The sequence below is a fragment of the Leopardus geoffroyi genome, chromosome E3, assembly GCF_018350155.1.
Source record: "Leopardus geoffroyi isolate Oge1 chromosome E3, O.geoffroyi_Oge1_pat1.0, whole genome shotgun sequence".
In the NCBI taxonomy this organism is placed as follows: domain Eukaryota; kingdom Metazoa; phylum Chordata; class Mammalia; order Carnivora; family Felidae; genus Leopardus; species Leopardus geoffroyi.
Genome location: NC_059340.1, coordinates 21678082 through 21698678, shown reverse-complemented (window position 1 = coordinate 21698678; position 20597 = coordinate 21678082). Strand labels below are relative to the sequence as shown.

The following is a 20597-nucleotide window of genomic DNA, read 5'->3' as shown; positions in this document are numbered from 1 at the left end:
GGGGAGAGGTTGGTCAAAGGGTACAAACTTTTAGTTATAAGATGAATAAGTTCTGGGGACCTAATGTGCAGTTAATAACACTGGGCACCTGGGTGGCTCAGTCAGTTGAGCATCCAACTCTTGATCAGGTCATGAGCCAGGGTCATGGAATTGAGCTCTGAGTCAGGCTCTGCACTGAGCTTGGAGGCTGCTTAAGTTCCTCTCTCTCTCTCTCTCTCCCTCTGCCCCTCTCCCCCACTTGCACTCTCTCTCTCTCTCTCTAAAATTAATTAATTAATTAATTAATTAATTAATACCATATTATATACTTGAAATTTGCTAAGAGAGTAGATCTTAAGTGTTCTCATAAAAAAAGTATGTGAAGTGATGAAGGTGTTAGTATATTTAATGTATACTGAATCATCACATTGTATACTTTAAATATATACAGTTTTTATTTGTCAATTATCCCTCAATAAAGGTGACCAAAAAGAGAAAATAAGCTCTGATTTGTTTAAGCCCCTGAAAGTTGGGGGATAGTTGTTAGTACACACAACCTAATACCTGCTGACTTTGAGATCAGAGTTCACCAGTTAACTCCAGGTGTTATAGACGGGCTTGAACCCATCCAATGTTGAAGCCCTATCCTTGGTTCTTATGATGAAATGGAATATAATTGCATATATTTTTTATTTCTTTGTATGATTAAGGACTACTTATTGCTGACCTTCTAAAGGGAATTATTAAGCATTTAAAAATGTTCATCTACAGAAACAAAAGTTAGTAAGTTACTAGATTTTTCCAAGGACCTTAATTTATTTTTCTCTAAGAAATCTTCTTTTCCTCTCGACCTATTTCCACAATGGGCTCTCCCCAGGCTCCTTTTCTAACGTCTGCCTGGTGGGTAAGGGATTACAGCAGAGTTATAGCTTATGCAGGAGTGAGACTTAAAAGCCAGTGAAGAGAAAACAATACATAAAAATAGTTCATTCTCAAAAATATTTTTCAGGGGTTTTCTAGTTTTAAAAAGTGTTGATCACAGCTCTAAAGCTTTAAAACCCTTGGACATTTCTTAAGTTGCTTCTAAAGAATAGTATGCATGACTTTGCACATACAAACCTGCACACGTACATAAACATTGACATATATAGTAATCTAAAATACGCCATAAGGGGTACGCAAGCATCTGCACCTACACACTTAGCGTGACAAACACTTGCACTATGAGATTGATGGGGGAAATCGGTGGACTGATGTCAACTGTCTCACGCTCACCTTCGGACATAAGCCTATGGAGCGTGTGGTGGACAGACTTGCCTGCATTATTTAATCATGTTTTCTTTTCCCCGTTGGCCAGCCCTGCAACATGTTTGAATTTTTGAATGTTACATGCACGACTCTTATGGTTAAACTACGCTTCCTCAGTATGGTATTTGATTCTCTTCTTTCTCTTCTATGGGTTGACTGACGTTCTCCCTTTAAGGAAAGCAGAGCTGGGGCGCCTGGGTGGCTCAGTCGGTTGAGCGTCTGACTTCGGCTCAGGTCATGATCTCATGATCTGTAAGTTCGAGCCCCAAGTTGGGCTCTGTGCTGATGGCTCAGAGTCTGCTCGGGATTCTCTCCTCCATCTCTCTGCCACCTCCCTGCTCGTGCTCGCTCTCTCTCTCTCTCTCAAAACAAATAAACTTAAAAAAAAAAAAAAAAAAAAAAAAAGGAAAGCAGACCTAACGTATCTATCCAACCATTTGTTACCGAGGAAATTTCCTGTTGGCCAAATGGATGCGTGTTCACTCCTAGAAGAGTAGATACGCCATAACCTACATGCAAGCCTCTGCTACCCCTTTTCTGACATCTGGCCTCTCACGAGCTGGGCTCCAGGCGGACGGGGCTGGCTCCTGACCTGGATATTCACTTTGCAGCTCCAGATTTTCCACCCACTCTTCTCCACCCGGTTCTGTGCTCTGGGGGCTGCATCATCGAGCCCCCCTCCCTCACCTGGTTTCTGGTTGTGCGAGGCCAGTGGGGAGCACCAGCAAATGGGAAGGTGGATGAGATAGACATCCATCCCTCCCCACGCTGTTCAGGCTGCTGGTTGGGCTTCTTTGTGGACGCCCTGTCCACAACCCTCCAAATCTCCTCAAACACTTGCTTCCTTTGCTTCTTCAAACAGCTGGCTTCCCTTGCTAATGGCTTTTTCCTAATTCTTACTAATGGTCTTGAGGTGCTGCACCCTGTCTGTTGATTTCTCTTATTTCTGCCCACTATTTTCTAAGTGATCCCATCTGGAAACTCTCCTTCAGTTACCCCTTCAAGCACATTATGTATTTCCTGCTGGGACCTGAACCCTTACAGCCTTATGGGAGCCCGGGTATCACGGGGAAGTTGAAACTATGTCAGTCTTCAATGCAGCCGGTATCCTTGGGGGAAAATGCCTCCCTGTTCTTAAAAATATATATATTATTTAGCAATTAAGAAGTAAAGGCAGGCAAGGAATAATACAATGAATTCCCATGCATCTAAAGAAATAATGTCAGAACGCCTGGGTTGGTTGAGCGCCTGACTTCGGCTCAGGTCATGAGTTTGAGCCCCGTGTTGGGCTCTGTGCTGACAGCTCAGAGCTGGAGTCTGCTTCAGAATGTGTGTGTGTGTGTGTGTGTGTGTGTGTGTGTGTGTTTCTCTCTCTCTGCCCTTCCCCCACACATGCTGTCTTTCTTTCTCTCTCTCTTTCTCTCTCGCTTTCTCTCTTTCTCTCTTTCTCTCTCAAAAATAAATAAAGTTTAAAAACATTTTTTAAAAAGAAGTAAAGATGTCAATATTGATAAAAATCTATCTTTCTAAATAATCTCCTTTGCAGTACATCCCCACGGTGTTTTCGAGCTGAGAATTCAAGCCAGGACCTACCTTGCTCACAAAAAGGACAGATTTCAAGGTGAGCTGTGCCATCTGGGGCATTTCGAAATGTACACGTTGAACCTGTGAGCGAGAGTCTGTGTGTGGCTGAAAGAGAAATCTTTGAGGGAGACTTTGGAGAACGATATGCTTGACCCAGCAGCAATTCTATGCAAGCAACTGCTCTTCTCTGAGTCGCTGGGTGTGAGTTGAGAGCATCAGCTTCGGAATGGGACAGGATTGCCCGCATAGCGATCTGGACTCTTTTATTCGTGTCCTCTGTGACCTTGAGGGAGCATTTTGAGGGAGCTCCTTGGCTACGGAGGCCTATTCTCGACGCCGGAAGACACGCCCAAGGTGGCACGGTGTTGAGGATGTATAATGTTGTGTACGGGAGCACTCACTGTACCGAGAGCTTACAGTCGCACAGGGGAAATGAGGTACGCAGGCTGATAAATACGATGCGAGGTGATGTGCCATAAAGGTGGTGAAACCTTACGGCTAGATCGTCAAGGTTGCACGGAGGGAATGGAGGAAAGAATCTTGGAACCATAGCGCCCAGCTCCCTTGCCATGCAGGTGACGACGCGGACAGGACCACGGTTTCTAGCTCCGACCCAACTCCCACTGTCTGCTCTCCACTGCGTTACCTCTCATGCCCATTCTGGCTCAAAGTGGCAGTTTTATTCTAGGTAAGCAAGATATCAGCACAATTTCACTCTTTTCCCTTTTTTAGAAATTTAAAGTAGCACATATTGCAGGGATAAGAAAATCCAGATAAGCAAAGAGCTCTGTAGTTGGCACGACCGTGCCAAGGCAGTTCCCGCTGGCTGACTAGAGTAGTCAAGAGCATGGGTTCTGGAACATGCCACCGAAAGACTGTCCTGGCCCTAACTCCAGCCAGGCTCCTGTGAGTCCTTGTTCTGATGAGGTCTCGCCCTTGGGCTCCGTCCTCGGCCCATTCAGTCCAGTTTTAGCAAGAATCCTGCTGGGGCAGTTTAGTGAAAATCCCTCATCTGATTAGATTCCTCCCCCTCCATCCTTGGTATCTGACAACCCATGACATCGGACCCGATTCCTTCTTCCCCCACCCTTGATATCTTATCACCCTGGCCTGCCTTGAGTAAAACTCCTGTGCAGTTGGTTTAGGAGATATCCCCCCTACCTTGATGCCCCCTTTTAATAATTTCCCATCCGCGGACCCCCAGCCCGATCCTTGACTGCAGATCTCTACTTGTTCTTGTTGTTTGTGAGGTTGAGCCGATCTCTCTTCTCTACCACAAAACCCCCATCGCAGTGGTCCCCCTGAAAAGAGTCTTGTCATTTTTAACAAGAGCCACGAATAATTTTTTTCTTTAGCATTACTACCTGGGTTCAAATTCCAGTTCCGCTATTTATGGTCTGTGTATTATTCTCGTTATTTACAAAATGAAAATGATAAGACCTGCCTCATAAGCGTTGTGTAGGAATTAAATGAAGTGATCTATCTATTTATATCTGTATCCGTATCCGTGTGCCAACCTATATCCATCTAGGACAGTGCCCGGGACCTGGCGACACTCCATACTTTTTGGCTGTTACGATTTCTTCCACTAGAATATAAGCCCTGCAGGTAGCCTTTGAGTGTCTTTTTCCACTGCCCTGTGTCCAGTGATTCAGGAAGCGTCCAGGACATGGTAAGCTTTCAGTAAATACTTGATGAATGGATAAATGACTGAATGCATTTCTCTGTTTCCCTTTCGCCGAGTTTGGAGGCCGTGGTGAAGTCCTCACGCCTGCCCAAGGTGACAGAACAAAGCCTCGTGTCGTTTCCTCTGTGCAGTAGCCAATTAAGGACAGAGAGTGCTTTAGGGTGTGTGCACTCATTCATTCACTTGACAAATATCTAGTGGTAGCAAGTGGTAGAAGTAAAGAGAGGACTAAGACTCCGAGTGAGGGCAGAGAAAGATCACATACAAGGTACAGGGGATTTCCAGCATCCTTTCCAAGCTAGTTGCTGCATCAAGGGAAGAGCACGTGTTGGCAAGCGACGACGTTAGAGAAGTAGGCGGAGGCCACATCATGGAGGACTTTGCGGGCTTGAGTTGGGTTCCACAGAAGCAATCCCTGAGACCGGGATTCAGATGCCAGTGATACCTTAAGAAGTGCTCCTTATAGAAGCAGCAATGGAAAAGGAAGCACGTGAAGAAGGAGGAGGAGGAAGAGGAGGGACAGGAGGCGAGGAGGAGGAGGGAGAGGGAGGAGACTTCCCAATGGAAAACAGCATTTGCAAACCATATATCTGATAAAAGAGGTTCATATCCAAAGGATACTTTTTAAAAGACTCCTATAACTCAACAGCAAAACAAACACAAAGCGTCTAATTTTAGACGCTCTTAAGCCAAAGAGCTGAATAGACGTCCGTCGAAGGAAGGTATATGAATGGCCAACGTGTGCTTGAAAAGATGCTCAACATCACCCACGTTAGAGAAATGCAGATCAGAAGCACAGTGAGCTATCGCATGCCTGCTGCAATGGCCATCGTCACAAAGTCAAGAGATAACCGATGCTGGTGAGGATGTGGAGAAGAGGCAACACCGTGCACCACGGGTGAGAATGGAAGCTGGTCCAGCCACGACGGGAAACAGCATGGAGGGTCCTCCGAAGGTTACAAATGCACCTACCACGTGAACCAGCAATGCCACTTTTGGGTCTATAGCCAAAGGAGTTGAAAACGGGATCTCGAAGAGATATTTGCACCCCGTGTTCATTGCCGCGTGACTTTCAGTAGCCGAGACAGGGTAGCAACGTGAGTGTCCATCGACAGAGGAATGAATGAAGCAGATGTGGTATGTATATACAAGGGAACATTATTCAGCCAGAAAGGGGGGGAGGGAATCCTGCATTTGTGACAATATAAGTGGACCTTGAGGGCTTTCTGCCAACTGAAATAAGTCAAACAGAGAAAAACAAATACTGTGTGATTTCACTTACATGTGGAATCTAAGAACAAAACCGAAAAAACAAAAGCCACGCTCATAGAAAGAGATCAGATTTGTGGTTATCAGAAGCAGGGGGGTGGAGGGTGCGGATGAGGAAATTGGAGACAAGTGGTCAAAGGTCCAAATTTCCAGTTAGAAGATAAAGAAGTCCTGGGCATGTGATGTACAACGCGATGACTATAGCTAACACTGCGGTAGGTACGTGAAAGTTGGCAAGAGCGTAAATCCTAAGAATTCTCATCACAAGAAAAACAATTTTTTCTCTCTTCCTTCCTTCCTTCCTTCCTTCCTTCCTTCCTTCTTCCTTCCTTCCTTCCTTCCTTCCTTCCTTCCTTCCTTCCTTCCTTCCTTCCTTCCTTCTTCCTTCTTCCTTCCTCCTTCCTTCCTTCCTTCCTTCCTCCCTCTTTCTTTCTTTCTTTCTTTCTTTCTTTCTTTCTTTCTTTCCTTCTTCTTTCCTTCTTTCTTTCCTTCCTTCCTTCTTCCTTCCTCCTTCCTTCCTTCCTCCTTCATTTCTTCCTTCTTTCCTTCTTCCTTCCTTCCTTCCTTCCTTCCTTCCTTCCTTCCTTCCTTTCTCCTTTCTTCTTTCTTTCTTTCTTTCTTTCTTTCTTTCTTTCTTTCTGTATCTATATCAGATGGTGGATGTTAACCAATTGTGGTCATCATTTCACAATATATGTAAGTCAAGTCACACTGTTCAAAAGCTTGAGCAGGGCTGTATGTCAATTATATCTCAATAAAACTGGGTGGGGAGGGAGAAGTGCTTCTAGAAAAATCTGACTAGAGAATGGGAGGAGCAGGGTGGAGAAGGCAGGAGGCCCACTGTGGTTGTTAGTGTCCAGGAGGGCCCCCGATCATCCTCACTGCCTGGTACCCTTTCTTGCTGTCCTGTCCCACGTTGTGCCGTCTGCTCTGTGTGACCGACAGCAAATAGCCCAAGTGATGATCTGTCCCTTCTGAGATTAGGTTCTGTTTCTGTGCTCTCTTGCTCACGTACTAGCTCTCTCCTCTTGGATCATTTGCTTTGGGAAAAGACAGCTGCCACGTCGTGTGAGCAGCCCTATAGAGAGGCCCATCTGGCAAGAAACTGAAGCCTCCTGCCAACAGCCATGTGAGTGATCTTGGAAGCAGACCCTCCGTCCCCATCAGACGACTGCAGCCCCTGCTGACAACCCGCCTGCAGCCAGGTGAGCCGCTCCCGGATTCCTGACCCTCAGATACTGAACGAGATGATAAATGCTTGTTGTTTTAAGCCATTAATTTTGGAAGGAGTTTGCAATGCATCAGTGGATAAATGAGGTATCCAGCAAGGATGTGATTTTAGGCAAAGTCCTGGCCTCGACTTGATCTGCAGGGGAACTCTGGAGTGTAAGTTACACCTCACAGTTGGTCCCTACTTGAAGCAAGGGAGCTGGGTTTTCCTGCTCTTAGTTCAGTGAGTCGTAGGCTGCCTTGACTTTTGCTTCTCTGTACTTGTGGGCGGAGGCTCCACTCGTGCGGATTCTAGAGAGAGTTTAAGGTATGCATCCTTTGATGCAAAGGTTACAGAAGCTGGGGGACGCAGGGGGAGAGGTACCCAGAAATCTTAGAAGGGATTCAAGGGATATGGGCTGAGCCCTGATAGTACTAACAAGGACATACCTGGCCTTGGACTTTGCCCTGTAGATGATAGGGAGCCATCACAATTCAAGCAGGGATGGTTCTGGTTAGTCCCTTCTGCCAACAAACACTCTTTGTGAGAAACAATCAAGTATCAGAGATCTGACTGCTGCAGCCCTCGCTTTGCTGTTCCCTACCTTTTCTCTCTAAATGGTAGATACACAAATATATATTATAAATATAATCCGTGTGTAACTCTGACTTAATGAGTAACACAGCTTTTTCTTCCTCTAAGAATTGTCAACATCTTTTTTATAAGTGGTTTAAAAAAAAAAACACAGAACTTGACACAGCGATCTCTGGCCTTGTAAACTGGAGGCATTTCTAAGCAAAAAAAAAAATTTTTTTTCAATTTTTTTAAAGTTTATTTATTTTCAGAGAAACAGAGTGAGCGGGGGAGGGGCAGAGACAGACAGAGAGAGAATCCCAAGCAGGCTCCACGCTATCAGCACGGAGGCCAATGCTGGTCCGGAACTCACGAACCACAAGATCATGACCCGAGCCGAAACCAAGAGTCGGACGCTTAACCGACTGAGCCTCCCAGGGGCCCCCCAATTTTTTTACATTATTGAAAATAATGATTATTTTAATGATTCATCAAACTATCAATTAAAAATAAATGAAGTAATTTATTTTCTGTTCGGGCTATGATCACACTGGCAGCCCAAGAAGCCTTAGTATAATCAGGCCAGAGATGCCAAGGGTGGGAAGGAAGTAATGGACACAGGTAACATTGGGAAGCAGAGGGGATAGGAAAGTGATGGAGACTTGGGTCGAGGAAGAGGGAGAAATGACGGATGCTTCCAAGGTTCTTCACGTGGGTGAGAGAGAGAGAGAGAGATGGAAACAGAAACAGAGATTGTTTAAATACTGAAGAAGAACTTTTTTTTAATTTAATGTTTATTTATTTTTGACACACAGAGAGAGAGAGAGACAGAGCACGAGTGGGGGAGGGGCAGAGAGAGAGGGAGACACAGAATCCAAAGCAGGCTCCAGGCGCTGAGCTGACAGCACAGAGCCCCACGCGGGGCTTGAACTGGTCAACCGCGAGATCATGACCTGAGCTGAAGTTGGACGTTCAACCCACTGAGCCACCCAGGTGCCCCTGAGGAAGAACTCTGGGCATTCAGCCTTAAGCTCTTCAGGCTGGTTTCCCTCTGCCCCCTGTCCCTTCTCTATATTCAGCTTATTAAACGTCTACTCCAAGAACCTTGCTAACGCTGTGAGAGCTGTGCTAGCAATCTAGATAGCTTTTCTGTCTTGAACTTGAGGCAAGATGAGAGATGTAAACAAATAATCATGACACTGCATGATAAAAAGACAGTAGTTTTGGAAAATAGAGATTTTCTTTTTTTTTTTTTAATGTTTTGATGTTTATTTATTTATTTATTTAACGTTTATTTATTTTTGAGACAGAGAGAGACAGAGCATGAACGGGGGAGGGTCAGAGAGAGGGAGACACAGAATCTGAAACAGGCTCCAGGCTCTGAGCTGTCAGCACAGAGCCCGACGTGGGGCTCGAACTCGTGGACCACGAGATCATGACCTGAGCCGAAACCAAGAGTCCCAGGCGCCCCTGTTTATTTATTTTTTGAGACAGAGAGAGAGAGATCAAGCAGGGGAGGGGCAGAGAGGGACAGAGAGAGAATCCCAAGCAGGCTACGCAGTGTCAGCGCAAAGCCCGACACAGGGCTTGAACCCACAAACCGTGAGATCATGACCTGAGCCAAAATCAAGAGTCAGATGTTTAACCGACTGAGCCACCCAGGGACCCCGGAAAATAGAGGTTTTCTTATTTCCATCATTTCTGTATTACAGACTGCCATTGTTTCCCTTAGTTGTTCTCTTCCTTCTTTTTTTTTAATTTATCTTTATTTTTATTTTGAGAGAGAGAGAGAACATGAACAGGGGAGGGGCAGAGAGCGAGGGAGAGAGAGAGAGAGAGAGAGAATCCCAAGCAAGTCCTGCACTGTCAGCACAGAGCCCAATGCGGGGCTCAAACTCACCAGCTGTGAGATCAGGACCTGAGCCGAAACCAAGAGATGGACTGAGCCACCCAGGCGCCCCTGTTCTCTTCCTTCTTGAGCTTCTCCTTCCCTCATCTCCATTTTCTTCTCGTCCATCAATTCCCTGGGTCATTTAACATCTTAGCTAAAATCTCCGTGCCCTGCCTCTGTTTCTGTGTGCCCCGCCCTGCCCGTCCTGCTCTGCTGCTTAGCTCCGCGGTCCCCGTGGAAAGCTTTTCCACTGAATCAAACCGTGCATGTGTCTGCATTGATGTTTTCTGTGTTGGTTGAGTTCCCCTGAGAGGCTGGTGCCCGAAATGTAGAATTTGATATTCAGTAACGCTGCATGTGGGGCTCACAGTATATACCCGTGTCTCAGGTGTGCAAGTGACAAGGTGTTAAGGTTTCAGAGAACTGTCACTCCTTAGCAGACACACATAGTTCATAGGGATCATCATTACCAATTGGATTTTCCAGTCCCCAGTCCCCCTGGGTTTTCAGGGCTCTGCCTGTGCTCACAGCAGCAAGCCAGACCCTCATCCCTGGGGCTCTCCTGGGGAAACAGGCTCATGGCGGCCAATGGGATTGGCAAGGATTCTGTTGGAACTAATGGGTTCTCCGGTTACTTGGAGTGGCCTCAACCGTCCCTCCCCAACCTACTTCCTCTTTGCTATTATTATCCGATTCCCGCTCAGATGGTCCCATTTTGTCCCAGCAGCTTTACATGATGCGGGGAGAGGAGTTGGCAAGATGGAACCCAACTCGGGCTCGGAACTGAAGATGCTTTGATTCTCAGCTTTGAATCACCTCTGATCTTGAAATGATGACTGAAACTAGCATGGTCTAAACACAACAGGAACTAATTCTCGCTGTGACCTGACTGCTAATTGGGTCTGGATCTTAGTCTCTGCCCTTTCTTCTCTCCTCCGAGGTCGCAAGGGCTTGGTCTTTTCTCTTGTGGGTTTGCGGAAGTAAAACTAACAAACTTATCTACCCGCCACAGGTAGTCAACCACAGGAGATGCTACCTGGGCATAAGAGTATTCTGGTTATAAAGGGAATCTGTGTGAGCCTTTTCAGCCAGACCCAGGTTTGGGTTAGACTTGGCAAGCTGGCAGTTTCTTTCTTCCATGGCTTCTGTTATTGTGCTACTGAGTCTGAGATCAGAGTGAGGCTGGGCCGGGTAGACTGTGGCAAGGCTGTTCAGCTGGGGGGCCAAACATTGTTCTCTAGCTCCTGATGTAGAGACACTAAGAATTTCTATGTTCCAGTCATTTAAAAAAAGTGCATACAAATGTGGCATCTGGGTCACTCATTCGTTTATCAATCTCAGTATGTGATACAAGTGAGGTGAGGTGGTGAGGCGAGCCCTTGGTTGGTCCTCAGGCAGCAAGGAAAATTGTCAGCTACTGTTTTCAACATTAAGTGGTGTCGCAGTGGGCAAGAAAAAGTGCCTTTACGTTTGCTGAATCATAGAGGGGTCTAGCGTCCCTCCCTCATCCTCATTGGGATCTGATTTCCATGACTGTATACTTTCCCATAATTTTTCTTGACCCCTTTTCAACTATTCTTGTTCTTTTTCATAACGCTTTGTGTTTTTTCCCAAAGTTGGCTCCCCCACATGAGTGGAAGCTGATTCTATCTGTCAGATGAGAGTTGGCATCAGATTTCAGGATTTCATTGTCTAACTCATGTCCAGGCGTGGGCGAGGCTCTCTGGGGGGTGCTCCTTGCGTATGCTTCTTTCAATCTAGACTTAGAGGGACGCCTGGGTGGCTCAGTCGGTCGAGTGTCCAACTCTTAGTTTCAGCTCAGGTCATGATCCCAGGGTCGTAGGATCGAGCCCTGTGTCAGGATTTGTGCTGAGTTTAAGATTCTCTCTCTCTCTCTCTCTTTCTCTCTCTCTCTCTGTCCCTCTCCCCCACTTATTCTCTCTCTTAAAAAAAAAAAAAGACTTAGACAAATCATCTGCTTCTCCATACAACCACCACACAATGATGATTTAAGGATGAAATCACTACAATAGCCACTGCAGTTCAAAAAGATGTGCGAGGGAAAGAGATATATGGCAACCACTCGTCCATAGCTATTCTGACATCTAGCCAGGCAAATGTCTGTTCCTTGATTAGCGCTCAGTATTAGACCTTGAGAGTTATTGCCATGGCTCTTGTCTTTACCCCCTGGGCTTCTGATTCTACACTCTGAGTCATTCTTTCCTTTCTCCCCGCACTGCCCCCCCTCCCGCCCCCAGCTTTACTGAGCTATAATTCACATATAACATGGTATAAGTTTAAGGTGAACAATGTAATGATTTGATATATGTATAGGTTGCAAAATGATTACTGTGATAAAGCTAGTTAACACATTCGTTTCCTCACATAGTTACAAATTGTGTGTGTGGTAAGAACATTTAAGATGTTCTCTCTTAGTAACTTTCAAATATGCAATACAGTATTGTTACCTGTAATCACCATTCTGGCCACTAGATTCCCGGAACGTATCCATCTGAAAACTGGAAGCTTATACCCTTTGAATGCCTTCACCCATTTCCCACTCCTGCATCCTGCCCCCGACAACCACCAATCTGCTCTCTGATTTTTTGAGTTTGTTTTTTTAGAATCCACATATAAGCGATCGTGCAGTATTTGTCTTTCTCTGCCTGAATTATTTCACTTAGCCTAATACCCTCAAGGTTCATCCATGTAGTTGCAAATGGCAGGGTTTCCTTCTTTGTTATGACTGAATAATAATTCCAGTGTGTGTGTGTGTGTGTGTGTGTGTGTGTGTGTGTGTGTATACCAAGTTTTCGTAACCCATTCATCTATTGATGGACACTTGGATTGTCTTCATATCTTGGCTAATTGCAGGTAATGCTGTAACAAACATGGGTTGTAAGTATCTTTTTGAGATGGTGATTTCATTTCCTTCAGATACATACCCAGAAGTGGAAATCCCGGGTCAAAGGGTAGTTCTATTTTTAATTTTTTGAGGCACCTCCACACTGTTTCCCACTGTGGCTGCACCAATTTATGTTCCCACCCACAGTGCACAAGGGTTCATTTTTTTTCACCTCCCCAAGTGGCTTGAACTTCCTCACAGTATGGTGGCCTCAAGGTAGTCAAACTTCTTAAAAGGTGGCTCAAGACTCCAATATAAGTGTCCCGGCGAACTAGAAGAAAACTACACCATCGTTTTCTCATTTGTGGCTTCAGAAGTCATAGCACATTACTTCTATCATATTCTATTGGATACACGTGAGTTACAAGCCTGCCCAGATCCACGAGGAGGAGACAGAGGCTCCCCCTCTTGATGGAAGGATTGTCAAAGAATATAAACATACATAAACATATATAAAATATAAAGATATAATTGGTGGATATATCTTAAAACCGATATAATATCTAAGCTTTAAACACATTAATTCACAATATTTCTACTCCAGTTATAAGATAGAGAATTTTCCTAAAAATTGAGAGACAGTGAGCTGTGCTGGAGATAATTCTCAGTTCAAGGACCTGGACATATCTTTTTTTAGATATCCAAAGGACTAGCCCAGGATTGGCAAACTTTCTCTGCAAAGGGCCAGATTGTAAATATTTTAGGCTTTGCAGGCCAGATGGTCTCTGTTGCAACTCCTTGACTCTGCTGTTATAGTACAGAAGCAGCTGTAGACAACACATAAACAAGCGAGCATGCATGTATTTCAATAAAACTTTATTTATAAACACGCAGTGAGCCAAACTTGGTCCACAGGTCATTGTTGGCTGACTCCTGGACTAGACCATGGTTCTCTACCGAGCTCCGGGCCAGCCATGGAGGGGGCAGGGCTCAGTGGTAGATATCAGAAAAAAATGATGCTGATGTTGGCAAGTCTGGGCTTAGGTAGCTTGAGACCCTTTCTCTACTGACCTCTGATGGTGGCTGATTGAGGGTCTGAAGGCACTCCTGAATTTCCCTTAACATCAAAGTACCAGCTGGGAGAGTTTACCTAAAAATGTGTTTACATGAAAATATAATTTCTCTTGCTGGACAAGGTAGATTCCCTGTTAAAGCTCAGTGATTGTTCAGTCTTGGCTGGTGGACAGCAAAAATCATGGCGCTCAGCAGGTCCTTGAAAAATCTTCTAGGGCCCTGCTTAGTAGAGAGGATGGAAACGATTCAAGTCCAGGACTCTAATTTCCAGAAAAAGTCTCTGTCGGATTAAGGCAATTCCTCTGTCTCAAGAGACAGTCTGGTAAACCTGAAAATCATCAGAACAACAGTTTTCAGTGCGGACCAAATTAGAAACGCAGCATTAAGATTTAGGGCACAGTAAAGGCTGATAGAGAGATTAGGCTCCCTCATTATCAGAAGAACATCAGAGGGGATCAATGATCTCTGACTCGGCCCCTAATTCATCACCTATCCCTTTATGGCCAGCGTCATGGCCAGATCTTGTCCTTTCTGGTTAGGAATCTGTGTTAGTACAAAAAGGAGAGAGAGTGACATTTGACTTAATGTCATGACCCCTTGTCTGCTCTATCTGAACTCCCAAGTTAAATCGGCTCTGGTTATTTATATGGTCTCTGGGGCTGTGTGTCAAGGGGGAAAGTGTTCACTCTTATTTATGGTTCTAACTCAAAGGCTACGCTATAAGGTAAAACAGCTAACACGTCGCCCAATAGTTGCACACCATTATTTTGGTACAGAGTTACATTTACGCTCTTTGTCGTAACTTCAGTCCAGGAACTCGGGGAAATGGGGTTGCTGCCATAGGAAGGAGCCCGTCTTTCTCCTGCAGTCTTGTTTGTCTGGCCTTTCTCCTCTATTCCTTTTGATCTTGTAACCGCAGGGGTTTGACCTTACAGGGTTTGGCCATGACTCTAACTGTGTAACGCACAGACGTGGATCGATTACTGATACAGCCAGCACACTTCCAAGGCTCAGAACTACAATGAGCTTCTGAAGATGAGGCAATAACTTCCGGAGCATGGAAGACAGAAAAGATCCAGCGTTCGATGGTGGCGAGGTGTAGAAGCAATCTGTTTTGAAAGCTTATTCTGCCAATTACTGGTCAGTGCGTGTGGCATCCATCCATTCGTTCAATCTCTCTGCCGTTCAATGCCTTTACCTGGGAAATGGAGGTGATTTTCTATGCTCCATAGGGCTCTCGTGGAGATTGTGTGACATCACTGATTATTATTGTGACTTTGCCAAGCAGCTTGCTGTGGCCGGAGGAATGTAGTTGGAAATGACACCCCATGAATTCTGAGCCCAGGCTTTAAAGGCATTGTGTGTTTTTGCTGGCTCCTCAGGGAGCCACTCTTCAGCCTCCCAGGTGCCCTGGGCCCCAGAACGGGAGCAGAGTGACCCCAGGTGACATGAGCCAGACCTGAAGCCTGGCCAAGCCCAGGAGCACGCCGCTGAACCCTAGCTGAGCTGCAGGCGCAGGAATGAGAAGTAATTGCCTACTGCTTTCGGCCACTGATACTTTGTAATTGTTTGTTATGTGACAACAGCTAACTGATACAGCCACAGAGAGATGAATCAAAGACACAATGAGCTTTCAGCCCAGGCATGTGGGAGACAGAGGAGGGAGGGTCACGCTCCGGGAGGAACTCCTCGTGTGATCGTTGAGCAGTGCACTTTGTCTATCTGGTTCTGGTTTCTTCTAATGTGAGGAGATTATATACTCATTGTAGATGCCCCATATAATCACAGTTCTAGGTAAAAACTTTCTGTATCTATAGACTTACTGTCCTATGTGTATAGACCAATCTGTAATATTTGTTCAGAAACGAGAAGCCTGAAAGGGCCCTGCTGACTTCAGTAAAATGACGGACAACATGGATACATTGAATAGGACCTTGTTTCTAAATTCCTGCAACAGTATGGAGAAGGACCCTCAGCCTTGGAAGAATTAGATTAAAGGCCAATGAAGGGAGCTAGTTGTAGAAGTAAGTTTGAGACCTCTTTCTCACAAAGTTATCCCAAAGTGATAGCACAAGCCAATTATATAAACTTTTAGCTTTAGAGAAGATTTAAAGCCCAGGGGCCATGGATGAATTTCATCAGCTAGTATAGTATGCTTTAAAAAGAAGTTACTTGACAACGTGGAAGGATGGAGGCGATTACATACACATACATTTCCATAAAAATACAATTTCTTTTGTAACATTCCAAGATCTGACAACACAGATCTTCTAGTAAAGCAAAAACAGCCATTTGGAGCACGAGTGAGGGCTTTCTCCTTTTGATAGGAATTAACATTTCTTTAAAGAAAAATAAAAAGTTTATTTTTGAGAGAGAGAGAGAGCGTGCATGAACATAAGCAGGGAAGGGGCAGAGAGAGAGAGAGAGAGAGGGAGAGAGAGAGAATCCCAAGCAGGTTCCACTCTGTCGGCATGGAGCCTGATGTGGAGTTTGAACCCACAAATTGCAAGACCATGACCTGAGCCGAAGTCAAGAGTTGGCCACTCAACCGACTGCACCACCCAGGCGGCCGGGACTTTACATTTCTGATTTACCCCAGTGCTCATCTGACCAGCACTATCTGCCTTGCCCCCGAAACCCGTGGAGTTTATTATCCTTGGTTTTGACAAACCCTAATGACTGATCCTAAACTGGTCTAGATACAGAGGTCTTGATGACGTGAAAATCACCATCCATAGTTTTAAATTGTTGTCATGAAAAGTAACTAGATCCTTTCTCAAGGAGCTCTGTGGTGTGTCCATCCCGGCAACTCAGAGACCTACTTTTCTAGATACTTGATAGAGAACAAGTTTGCTCAGGGTCTTCTTTCAATGGTTGGATGTTGAAAGGGCAGTTGAACCCTGAATCCGTCTTCTCATCTCCTGCCTTGTTCCTTCTCCTTTATTCCACATGTCGGTCAATAGTGTCACCCATTCACTCAGACTAGACACCTACAGATCCGATTTTTTTCTTTCCTTCACACCCAAGCTAATTCACACCCAAGTTACAACTTCTCTGTAATCTCTTCTGTGTCAATCCCTCTTTATTCTGTTCACCTGGCCACTGCTTTAGCACAAATTGTAGCTGGGTTATTGTAAATAATAATAATAATAATAACCCCCAAACTAATTGGTATGTCTGATGTCTTCTTGTATCCATCAATGGGTATAATTGTTATGTCTTCGTGTACCCATCACCCCACACAGCTCCATCCTGTAATAGAATGAGATTTCTCAACATGCATCATCTGTTCATGTCGCCCTCCTTTTAAAAACTTTTCAGTAACTGATTTGTCATTGGCCGTAAACTCCTCAATGCAAGAAATTCCAAAATTGAGTGCTATCTTTCCTCTTAAATCTTATTATCTCTTGCTACCTTTTGCCGCAAGTCCTATGTCATGACCATTCTGACACAGTTACAAAATAAACTCTTCAAATGTACGGCTCCTTTTTTGTTTGTTTGTTTGTTTTTTCTGGTCCCCCTGCCCGGAATGGTCCACTTGAAAACTGCTACTCATATATAAAGTATCAGATCGGGGCGCCTGGGTGGCTCCGTCGGTTGAGCGTCAGACTTCACCTCAGGTCATATCACAGTTCGTGTATTCGAGCCCCACATCGGGCTCTGTGCTGACAGCTCAGAGCCTGGAACCTGTTTCGGATTCTGTGTCTCCTTCTCTCTCTGCTCCTCCCCCACTCATGCTCTGTCTCCCTCTCCTCTCTCAAAAATAAATAAACATTTAAAAAATTTTAATAATAAAAAATAAATAATAAATAAATAGAGTATCGGCTCAATTATCTCCTTTCCTTTGGAATCGTTTCTAGTTTTCCTCAACCGTAAGTCAGATTTAATTATATCATTCCCTCCCCACTGCTCCAATTGCTAACTTTAATTTTCTCTATTAGAAGACTTACCTGATGGGCATAATTGTTTATATGTTTGCCTGCCACATTGTTGACTTCTGGGAGACAAGATTAGGTCTCATTAATCACTGTGGTGCCACCGTCCATGACAGCGCTGAGTGCATCGTAGGTATCAGTAAATGGTTGCTTGAAGAAGGAATGAATGAATTACAAATGGACGTCTCCGTGTCTCTTCAATGAGGTAAGACCTGGACAATAATACGGGGGTCTTAGTAGAAGCTCATAGAACACTAATGTTCATTTCCTCCTGCCCCATTAAGCAGAACAGGTGATCTCCACCTGCACACCTAGCCCTCTCTTGCTCTCCCTTTTCTCAGACCTTCCTTTGACTGTTGAATTTTTCTCACTATTCACCTTCGGCCTGCCCATGCAACTCCAGCTACACACTGACATCATCCAAGGACCTTCCAAAGGGTTCATGACTGGATTTCATCCACAGGGATTTTAACGTAACTGATCCGGGGGAAGCCTGGGCACGGGAATGATTCGGACGTGCAGCCAAGGTTGAGACCTTGTGTTCCGGGCCTGAAGTTGGTACTTCTTTCTGGTTCCACATAATAAAGCTGCTGACAAGAGGTGATCCTCACTTTTTCAATACCTCTGTAGGCTCCAGGTTGGTCAAGTGCCAAGGTCTCCATGCGCACAGGGAATCAGATGTGGGAGTCGAAACTAAAAAACTCATGTGGGCTCTTTATGATCCTTAGGTTATCTGTATTATTTTTCTTGATTTATAGAATAAACTTGACCCCTGCGAGAATTTAAGCGTCTCTTCATAGACTGTAGTTCCTACTCTCTCTCATATATTTTGGTTCTGGGACCTGGAAGCTATGGCTTTTATAGTCCTTTCTGGCTTTTCTCTCAACATTTGCCTTGTTCCACTGAAAACAGACATCTTTCACTCAGCATCAAAATGTCATGCTAAGAGAGTTTTTAGTATCCAGCTTGTAAGCCAGGGTGAATCTTGAAATTGGCTCTCTACTGGAATCTAATCAGCATGATTCAGGGGTCTTTCCAGCCCCAATCCAGCTGGAACCTTCTTTTAGGACAAGCAGTGTGAGTATATGCCATATGTCAGAGAGTGAGGGCAGTCATATGGATGTGGAGGAAGAAAGATGGGGAGGAAGGGGGAGAGAAAACGCCTTCCCAAGCCCAGCTGGTGGATCTGACCTAAGGAACAGGTCATTCCCTCTGGCCTCAAAGCCTTTCCATATCGAGGAAAGATGTATTTCTCCTCATCCTTGAGTTGAATCAATAAGGCCCTTTTTGGTGGGAGGTAAAACAGTGCCTCACAAAGTCAAATCTGGAGTGCGTGGAGGGAGGCATGGGCTCCGAGGGTGGACAGAGCCAGCACATCTGCATGCCCCCTGTCTCCCCCGATACTTCTCGAACAGATGGAAGGCTATGAAAAAGAATAAATTCCCAACAGCATGAGAAAGAAGAAAGACAGCCATGCACTGAGACGGAAATCAGCGCATTCCTGATACACGGGAAATAGATATGATCAGATTCACAGAGAAACAGAACCGGAGGAAACAGCTCACAACATACGGGGGAGTGGACTGTGGCTAAGTAGAGGCAATTTAAGAAAAACTCCAATCCTACAGCCAATAAAATGGTAAGGACCTCGGGAGTACCCACTGAGCTCTCTTCAGCTCTTACATGCATGATGCCATATCTCTCTTTCATTTTTATTGGTGATATTTTATTGGTACTATTTCCTATTTCATTGGTGAGATTGGGGATAAGAATTCAGAATTTCCAAATTCGTCATCAGTTATCCATAACTGTCACAGGCAGAAACATGCAGACGAAACAGAAAAATCATACTGCTTAATTATCATGAAGACAGGTTTCTCACTTTCTAAGGTATATAAGCAATTACATATAGATTTTTTTAAAAAATATAGATGCCTGGGCTCTCCTCAAAACCTCTTGAATCAGAATCTTTGTGATTCCAAATACCACCATCTCCAAAAATTTCTAAAGGAGATTCTGGTGTTCTCAGGGTCAAGGACTAGAGTGTTTTCTCCAGACTCTAGTTAAGATTTGGGGTGAGTTGGGCTCTAACAAATAGATTTAATACGTGCTTTACAAGGACCACAGGTAGAATGGGGACATGGGAATAATGTGATAGATAGCATAAGAAGACTTTCTAGGGGCGCCTGGGTGGCTCAGTCGGTTGAGTGTCCGACTTTGGCTCAGGTCATGATCTCACAGTTTGTGATTTCGAGCCCCGCGTCGGCCTCTGTGCTGAGAGGGCAGAGCCTGGAGCCTGCTTCGGATTCTGTGTCTCCCTCTCTCTCTCTGCCCCTCCCCTGCTCACACGCTGTCTCTCTCTCTCAAAAAATAAATACATTTTTAAAAAGATTAAAACAAAACAAAACAAAACAAAACAAAACAAACAAGAAAACTTTCTAGAGCTGCATATTCTCTTTAGGTCGAAAGGCCCTCTGGTTACTGAGAAGAATGGAGGAATAAAGGAACCCATACATGGTCTCTGTAGAGAAAGTTGGGAATACAAAGGATAAAAAGAACACTTCAGGAACCATTGGATCTTGGGTGTGGCCGAAGTTGATTAATGCAGGGGAGGAGATCAGAAGCTTCAGGCTGCCTTATGTCTGATGCTTCCTGCCTCAGTTTTCTTTCTTTTCTACAGTGGGAAAAATAGTAAATAATAAAATCAAGTCAATAATAATAATAAAATAATAGTTTGGAGAGTGAAATGAGTTAATACATAGGAAATTCTTATAATTCTTATACTAGTGACAGGCATATAATAATAATGTTTATTAATGAAGTTTTGGGGTGAGACAGGGGGGTTCGTGGGGTCCGGAGCCAATGGCCAAGAAAGAATTCTTGAAGACGTCTTTGGTGCAAAAAGGCAATTTCATTAAAGCACGGGGACAGGACCCGTGGGCAGGAAGAGCTGTGCTGGGGTCCTGACCGTTAACTGATGTTATACCCTCAGGTTGGGAGGGTGTCAGGGGTAGAGCAAGTCTAAGGAATTTTGGAAGCAAAGTTTCCAGGGCCTTGAGGGGCTAGCTGTTGCTAGGGAAACACCATTTATTGCTGTTTAATAAAACCTCAGTCATGAGACCCCCTCAGATGCATATGGGGGGCCATAAGCTTAAAGCATGATTACCAGCATGTATCTTGGGGCAGTTGAAATAAAGGAAGTAGACTTACAGGGTCCTCGAGGTCGGGATAGTATTAAGCTA

General features: G+C 44.8%; 2 long non-coding RNA genes across 3 annotated transcripts in view; both read left to right on the top strand.

Annotated features, from left to right (window-relative positions):
- Window positions 1-5080, top strand: part of LOC123589038 — a 48500-nt gene extending 43420 nt beyond the window's left edge. For both annotated transcript variants that reach the window (XR_006708131.1, XR_006708130.1), the window contains 2 exons: window positions 2834-3559; window positions 4615-5080. This is a non-coding gene — a long non-coding RNA (uncharacterized LOC123589038). The remainder of the gene's footprint in view (window positions 1-2833; window positions 3560-4614) is intronic.
- A 71-nt stretch (window positions 5081-5151) lies between these two features.
- On the top strand, window positions 5152-14618 carry LOC123589010. The gene is made up of 3 exons (XR_006708121.1): window positions 5152-5695; window positions 6846-7032; window positions 14356-14618. It is a non-coding gene; the product is annotated as an uncharacterized LOC123589010 (long non-coding RNA).
- Window positions 14619-20597: the final 5979 nt, after the last annotated feature.